A 7,860-nucleotide genomic window follows, 5' to 3' on the forward strand; every position below is an offset into this window, starting at 1 on the left:
GCTCTGCAGGCTTCTCAGCCACCCCAGGCCGCAGCAGAAGCCTCCCCCGCACGCTCTGCAGGCTTCCCACCCACCCCAGGCCGCACCAGAAGCCTCCCCCGCACGCTCTGTAGGCTTCTGACCCACCCCAGGCCCCAACAGAAGCCTCCCCCGCCCGCTCTGCAGGCTTCTCAGCCACCCCAGGCCGCAGCAGAAGCCTCTCCCGCACGCTCTGCAGGCTTCTCAGCCACCCCAGGCCGCACCAGAAGCCTCTCCCGCACGCTCTGCAGGCTTCTCAGCCACCCCAGGCCGCACCAGAAGCCTCTCCCGCACGCTCTTCAGGCTTCTCAGCCACCCCAGGCCGCACCAGAAGCCTCTCCCGCACGCTCTGCAGGCTTCCGACCCACCCCAGGCCGCACCAGAAGCCTCTCCCACACGCTCTGCAGGCTTCCGACCCACCCCAGGCCGCACCAGAAGCCTCTCCCGCACGCTCTGCAGGCTTCCGTCCCACCCCAGGCCGCACCAGAAGCCTCCCCCGCACGCTCTGCAGGCTTCTCAGCCACCCCAGGCCGCACCAGAAGCCTCCCCCGCACGCTCTGCAGGCTTCTCAGCCACCCCAGGCCGCAGCAGAAGCCTCCCCCGCACGCTCTGCAGGCTTCTCAGCCACCCCAGGCCGCAGCAGAAGCCTCCCCCGCACGCTCTGCAGGCTTCTCAGCCACCCCAGGCCCCAACAGAAGCCTCTCCCGCACGCTCTGCAGGCTTCCGACCCACCCCAGGCCCCAACAGAAGCCTCTCCCGCACGCTCTGCAGGCTTCTCAGCCACCCCAGGCCGCACCAGAAGCCTCTCCCGCACGCTCTGCAGGCTTCTCAGCCACCCCAGGCCGCAGCAGAAGCCTCTCCCGCACGCTCTGCAGGCTTCTCAGCCACCCCAGGCCGCACCAGAAGCCTCTCCCGCACGCTCTGCAGGCTTCCCACCCCACCCCAGGCCGCACCAGAAGCCTCTCCCGCACGCTCTGTAGGCTTCTGACCCACCCCAGGCCCCAACAGAAGCCTCCCCCGCACGCTCTGCAGGCTTCTCAGCCACCCCAGGCCGCAGCAGAAGCCTCTCCCGCACGCTCTGCAGGCTTCTCAGCCACCCCAGGCCGCAGCAGAAGCCTCTCCCGCACGCTCTGCAGGCTTCTCAGCCACCCCAGGCCGCAGCAGAAGCCTCTCCCGCACGCTCTGCAGGCTTCTCAGCCACCCCAGGCCGCACCAGAAGCCTCTCCCGCACGCTCTGCAGGCTTCTCAGCCACCCCAGGCCGCACCAGAAGCCTCTCCCGCACGCTCTGCAGGCTTCCGACCCACCCCAGGCCGCACCAGAAGCCTCCCCCGCACGCTCTGCAGGCTTCTCCGCCACCACAGGCCGCACCAGAGGATCTTTTGCACCTCTCTGGACGCCACCCAGAGACTCCAGGCCGCACCAGAGGCCCCCCCCCCAACCATTTACAGGCTGCAGTGCCAGCCAAGGCCCCGCTGGCAGCCTCCCTTGTCTGCTTTGGAAGGCCTCCCATCCACTCCAGACCTGCCTGGAGGCCTCCCTCGACTGCTCCCGGGGCCCTCGAAGCCACCCTAGGCCTTTCTGGAGGACCTGCTCGACCGCTCGGGCGGCTTCTGACGCACCCTCGGCCATCCGGCGCCCAGCAGCTCCCAGGGCCAGGCACCGGCCTCCCCCTCCGGCCGCCCCTGGGGCCGGGGGTGGCTCGGACTCGGCGCCCCCAACGTGTCGTCCCGTCCCCCCCCGCCCCGCACCGCCGAACATTCGCTGCAGCCGAGGGCTTGCCGCTCGACGCCTACCCCACCCGCCCAGCCCCCCGCTGCGGCCCGGCGCTGCCCCGGCCGCTGCGCCCCGCCTCTCATCGCTCCCCCCACCCGGCAACCGGCCGCCGGGCACGGCAAGTCCCAGGGCAGGGAACAGGTGCTGCCGGGACCCCGTGCTGGCTGCCGGCTTCCCGGGGCTGCCCCGGGCACGGACAGGTCGCCCCCCCCGCCCCGGCGAATGTTCACCGAACCGGCTGCCGGCTGCCTTCGAGCACCCCCCCGCCCCCCGCCACTATCGTCCCCCCCCGCCCCCCCTCCGCCTCCGCTGCCGCTTCTCCCCGCACCGCCTCCACTGCCTCCCCCCGCCGCCGGCGAACGAGTCGCCGGATCCGTAGGGTGCCGGGAGCCCGAACGGCGAGCGGCTCCGGCTGCTGCCGGGGCCGCGGGGCTTCGAGCCGCTCCGGCCGCGGCCGGGACCCCGTGCCGGAAGCCGGCATCCCGGGACGGCCCCGGGACGGCCCCGGTCGCCGGCCGGGTGACGTTCAGCGAAGCGGCTGCCGCCAGTCTTTGGGCCTCCCCCGTGCCGGGGCCGCGGGGATTCGAGCCGGTCCGGCCGCGGCCGGGATCCCGTGCCGGACGATGGCTTCCCGGGCCGGTCCCGGTCGCCTCCCGGGTGACGTTCACCGAAGCGGCTGCCGGCTGTCTTCGAGCCCCCCCCCACCTCCGCCTCCGCTGCCGCTTCTCCCCGCACCCCCTCCACTGCCTCCCCCCGCCGCCGGCGAACGAGTCGCCGGATCTGTAGGGTGCCGGGAGCCCGAACGGCGAGCGGCTCCGGCTGCTGCCGGGACCGCGGGGATTCGAGCCGGTCCGGCCGCGGCCGGGACCCCGTGCCGGAAGCCGGCATCCCCGGACAGCCCCGGGACGGCCCCGGTCGCCGGCCGGGTGACGTTCAGCGAAGCGGCTGCCGGCTGTCTTCGAGCCCCCCCCCCCTCCGCCTCCGCTGCCGCTTCTGCCCGCACCCCCTCCACTGCCTCCCCCCGCCGCCGGCGAACGAGTCGCCGGATCCGTAGGGTGCCGGGAGCCCGAACGGCGAGCGGCTCCGGCTGCTGCCGGGACCGCGGGGATTCGAGCCGCTCCGGCCGCGGCCGGGACCCCGTGCCGGAAGCCGGCATCCCGGGACGGCCCCGGGACGGCCCCGGTCGCCGGCCGGGTGACGTTCAGCGAAGCGGCTGCCGCCAGTCTTTGGGCCTCCCCCGTGCCGGGGCCGCGGGGCTTCGAGCCGGTCCGGCCGCGGCCGGGATCCGGGGCCGGACGATGGCTTCCCGGGCCGGTCCCGGTCGCCTCCCGGGTGACGTTCACCGAAGCGGCTGACGGCTGTCTTCGAGCCCCCCCCCCCCCTCCGCCTCCGCGGCCGCTTCTGCCCGCACCCCCTCCACTGCCTCCCCCCGCCGCCCGCGAACGAGTCGCCGGATCCGTAGGGTGCCGGGAGCCCGAACGGCGAGCGGCTCCGGCTGCTGCCGGGACCGCGGGGATTCGAGCCGGTCCGGCCGCGGCCGGGACCCCGTGCCGGAAGCCGGCATCCCCGGACAGCCCCGGGACGGCCCCGGTCGCCGGCCGGGTGACGTTCAGCGAAGCGGCTGCCGCCAGTCTTTGGGCCTCCCCCGTGCCGGGGCCGCGGGGATTCGAGCCGGTCCGGCCGCGGCCGGGATCCCGGGCCGGACGATGGCTTCCCGGGCCGGTCCCGGTCGCCTCCCGGGTGACGTTCACCGAAGCGGCTGCCGGCTGTCTTCGAGCCCCCCCCCCCCCTCCGCCTCCGCTGCCGCTTCTCCCCGCACCCCCTCCACTGCCTCCCCCCGCCGCCGGCGAACGAGTCGCCGGATCTGTAGGGTGCCGGGAGCCCGAACGGCGAGCGGCTCCGGCTGCTGCCGGGACCGCGGGGATTCGAGCCGCTCCGGCCGCGGCCGGGACCCCGTGCCGGAAGCCGGCATCCCCGGACAGCCCCGGGACGGCCCCGGTCGCCGGCCGGGTGACGTTCAGCGAAGCGGCTGCCGGCTGTCTTCGAGCCCCCCCCCCCCTCCGCCTCCGCTGCCGCTTCTGCCCGCACCCCCTCCACTGCCTCCCCCCGCCGCCGGCGAACGAGTCGGCGGATCCGTAGGGTGCCGGGAGCCCGAACGGCGAGCGGCTCCGGCTGCTGCCGGGACCGCGGGGATTCGAGCCGGTCCGGCCGCGGCCGGGACCCCGTGCCGGAAGCCGGCATCCCGGGACGGCCCCGGGACGGCCCCGGTCGCCGGCCGGGTGACGTTCAGCGAAGCGGCTGCCGCCAGTCTTTGGGCCTCCCCCGTGCCGGGGCCGCGGGGCTTCGAGCCGGTCCGGCCGCGGCCGGGATCCGGGGCCGGACGATGGCTTCCCGGGCCGGTCCCGGTCGCCTCCCGGGTGACGTTCACCGAAGCGGCTGACGGCTGTCTTCGAGCCCCCCCCCCCCCTCCGCCTCCGCGGCCGCTTCTGCCCGCACCCCCTCCACTGCCTCCCCCCGCCGCCCGCGAACGAGTCGCCGGATCTGTAGGGTGCCGGGAGCCCGAACGGCGAGCGGCTCCGGCTGCTGCCGGGACCGCGGGGATTCGAGCCGCTCCGGCCGCGGCCGGGACCCCGTGCCGGAAGCCGGCATCCCCGGACAGCCCCGGGACGGCCCCGGTCGCCGGCCGGGTGACGTTCACCGAAGCGGCTGCCGGCTGTCTTCGAGCCCCCCCCCCCCTCCGCCTCCGCTGCCGCTTCTGCCCGCACCCCCTCCACTGCCTCCCCCCGCCGCCGGCGAACGAGTCGGCGGATCCGTAGGGTGCCGGGAGCCCGAACGGCGAGCGGCTCCGGCTGCTGCCGGGACCGCGGGGCTTCGAGCCGCTCCGGCCGCGGCCGGGACCCCGTGCCGGAAGCCGGCATCCCGGGACGGCCCCGGGACGGCCCCGGTCGCCGGCCGGGTGACGTTCAGCGAAGCGGCTGCCGCCAGTCTTTGGGCCTCCCCCGTGCCGGGGCCGCGGGGCTTCGAGCCGGTCCGGCCGCGGCCGGGATCCCGGGCCGGACGATGGCTTCCCGGGCCGGTCGCCGGTCGCCTCCCGGGTGACGTTCACCGAAGCGGTTGACGGCTGTCTCCGAGCCCCCCCCCCCCCCCTCCGCCTCCGCTGCCGCTTCTGCCCGCACCTCCTTCACTGCCTCCCCCCGCCTCCCGCGAACGAGTCGCCGGATCCGTAGGGTGCCGGGAGCCCGAACGGCGAGCGGCTCCGGCTGCTGCCGGGACCGCGGGGATTCGAGCCGCTCCGGCCGCGGCCGGGACCCCGTGGCGGAAGCCGGCATCCCGGGACGGCCCCGGGACGGCCCCGGTCGCCGGCCGGGTGACGTTCAGCGAAGCGGCTGCCGCCAGTCTTTGGGCCTCCCCCGTGCCGGGGCCGCGGGGCTTCGAGTCGGTCCGGCCGCGGCTGGGACCCCGTGCCTGTCGCAGGCTTCCCGGGACGGCCCCGGAACGGCCGCGGTCGCCGGCCGGGTGACGTTCACCGAGGCGACTGCCGGCTGTCTTCGAGCCCCCCCCCCCCCTGCCGGAGCCGCGGGGATACGAGCCGGTCCGGCCGCGGCCGGGACCCCGTGCCGGAAGCCGGCATCCCGGGACGGCCCCGGGACGGCCCCGATCGCCTCCTGGGTGACGTTCACCGAAGCGGCTGCCGGCTGTCTTCGAGCCCCCCCCCCTCCGCCTCCGCTGCCGCTTCTCCCCGCACCCCCTCCACTGCCTCCCCCCGCCGCCCGCGAACGAGTCGCCGGATCTGTAGGGGGCCGGGAGCCCGAGGCGGCGAGCGGCTCCGGCTGCTGCCGGGACCGCGAGGCTTCGAGCCGGTCCGGCCGCGGCCGGGATCTCGTGCCGAACGTCGTCTTCCCGGGACGGTCCCGGGAGGGCCCCAGTCTCCTCCCGGGTGACGTTCACCGAAGCGGCTGCCGGCTGTCTTCGAGCCCCCACCCCTGCCGTGGCCGCGGGGATTCGCCCCGGTCCGGCAGCTGACGGTTCCCTGTGTCGGACGCCGGCTTCCCGGGACTGCCCCGGGACAGCCCCGGTCGCCTCCCGGGTGACGTTCACCGAAGCTGCTGCCGCCTGTCTTTGTCCCCCCCCCCCCGTGCTCTCCCTCAGGCGGGAGGTAGACGTGCTCTCCCTGGGCGAGTAGACGTGCTCTCCCTGGGCGAGTAGACGTGCTCTCCCTGGGCGAGTAGACGTGCTCTCCCTGGGCGAGTAGACGTGCTCTCCCTGGGCGAGTAGACGTGCTCTCCCTGGGCGAGTAGACGTGCTCTCCCTCGGCGAGTAGACGTGCTCTCCCTGGGCGAGTAGACGTGCTCTCCCTCGGCGAGTAGACGTGCTCTCCCTCGGCGAGTAGACGTGCTCTCCCTCGGCGAGTAGACGTGCTCTCCGCGGAGATCGCGCTTGTCGCCAAGGGGTCGCTGTTGCGCTCTGCCTCCGCCTACGTCATCGTACAAGCCGGCGTGATTTCTGCGACCTGCCGCTGGGCGGAGGTCGGCTGGTTGTGCGCTCGCGGAGCTGACGGCCCTCCAGTTCCGTATATGAGGGAACAAGCGACGCCGAGCACTCCCAGGGCAGCGCTGCCGAGCGGCTGCTCCAAGCCACCCGCCAGGCGGCTGGGCAGGGATCCGTCTGGCTTCTCGGTGGCTTTCGCCCGGGTCAGAGAGGGGACCCGCGGGGCCGAACAAAGGCGCGGCGGTTTGGAGCGGCCGCTGGCGCACCCTCAGCGGTGTTGGATGGGTTTCGCTCGTCCGTGAGCCGGAGCCCAGCCCGGGCTCGGCAACGACAGAGGGGAAAAGAAAAAAAAGTTGACGAGTGGCTGGCGCCGGCCACTGCCGAAGTGTGGAACCCCCGAAGCGAAGTTTGCCCGGTGGGGCACGGGGGCAGAGAAAGCCGGGGAGACGTGGTGCCGGCGTCGGTCCCACCAAGAATGGAAAGCAAGCCCGTCCAGGCACGGCGAGAGAGAGCCCGGTAAGGGGCAGAGAGAGTTCCCAGCACTGGACCCTCTTCACGGGGGTTCCCCCCCATGGCCAAAGCCGCAGCCCGCGGGGGCACGGCATCTAAGGGAAAAGCCAGCGGCGGTGACTGGCCACTCGTATGCTATGGAGCCCGGCATGGGGGGAGGAGGGCAAGCCGGTGCCCCAGCACGGCTTCCTCCTGGCTCCAGAGGGGCGCCCCGTGATGGAGATGTAACTCGGTGCAGCTTGAGGGAAAATGCAAGCCCACATTTCGGGGAGGCAGAGGTGCCCTGTGAGCCGGTGCGGCCCGGTGCAGCTTGCCCCCCCCCCCCCCATCTCTGGAGGGCGCCCCGTTTGCTCCTCCGGCGTGTTGCCTGCACGCCGAGCCCCGTGCCTGCTGGCTGCTCCCGAGGGCGGTGGCGGGTGCGCGTGGCTGTGTCTGTCCCAGAAGAGCGAGGCCGTGGGGCCTCCACTGGCTTCCTTTCCTTCTGTCCTTGTTGATCGATGAGGCCTTTCGGGTCGCGTCGGAAAGGGCCCCCGGCCGGCAGGGCAAGGGCGGTCTTCCTTTCCACCTCGCTTCCCGTCGCGTGTGAGGTGTCGTCCTCGTTCCCCCAGCCCCGAGCGGCTCGAGCGGGGGGGAGCCGTGGCGTTAGCGGCCCGGCGCGTGCCTTGCCGCATCCTCCCCTTTCCACCTCCCCCCCAGCGCTGGGGCAGGGTTCGGGGACCGGTCTACCGCAACCGGCTTTGTGACTGCTGCGTGGCCCCGTGAGTTTTCAGGTGTCCTAAAACGCGTGAGGCGCCGGTGTCGTCCTCGGTTCCGGGTACCCGCGGGTGCCGGCCGCGAGCAGCTGCGTGTGGCGGGGGTTGGCCGAGCCGAGAGCGAGGCGGCGGCGTCGCGAAAGTTAAAAGGGGCTAAAAGCGGCGCCGCGCGTGAGGCCTCACCTGCCCGGGTGGGGTCCCCGAGGGTTCCTCCCTAAATGAAACCTCTAGCCTGAGAAGGGCGGCTTTGTGGCCCGTACCCCCGCCCGCTGCCGAGCGAGCCGCCCCGGCTCTAAGGTCCTGGCGTGCCGGGGGCGC

This window comes from Melanerpes formicivorus, unplaced genomic scaffold (assembly GCF_026170545.1).
Source record: "Melanerpes formicivorus ecotype bairdi unplaced genomic scaffold, bMelFor1.0.p_v2 SCAF_323, whole genome shotgun sequence".
NCBI classification, from domain to species: Eukaryota; Metazoa; Chordata; class Aves; order Piciformes; family Picidae; genus Melanerpes; species Melanerpes formicivorus.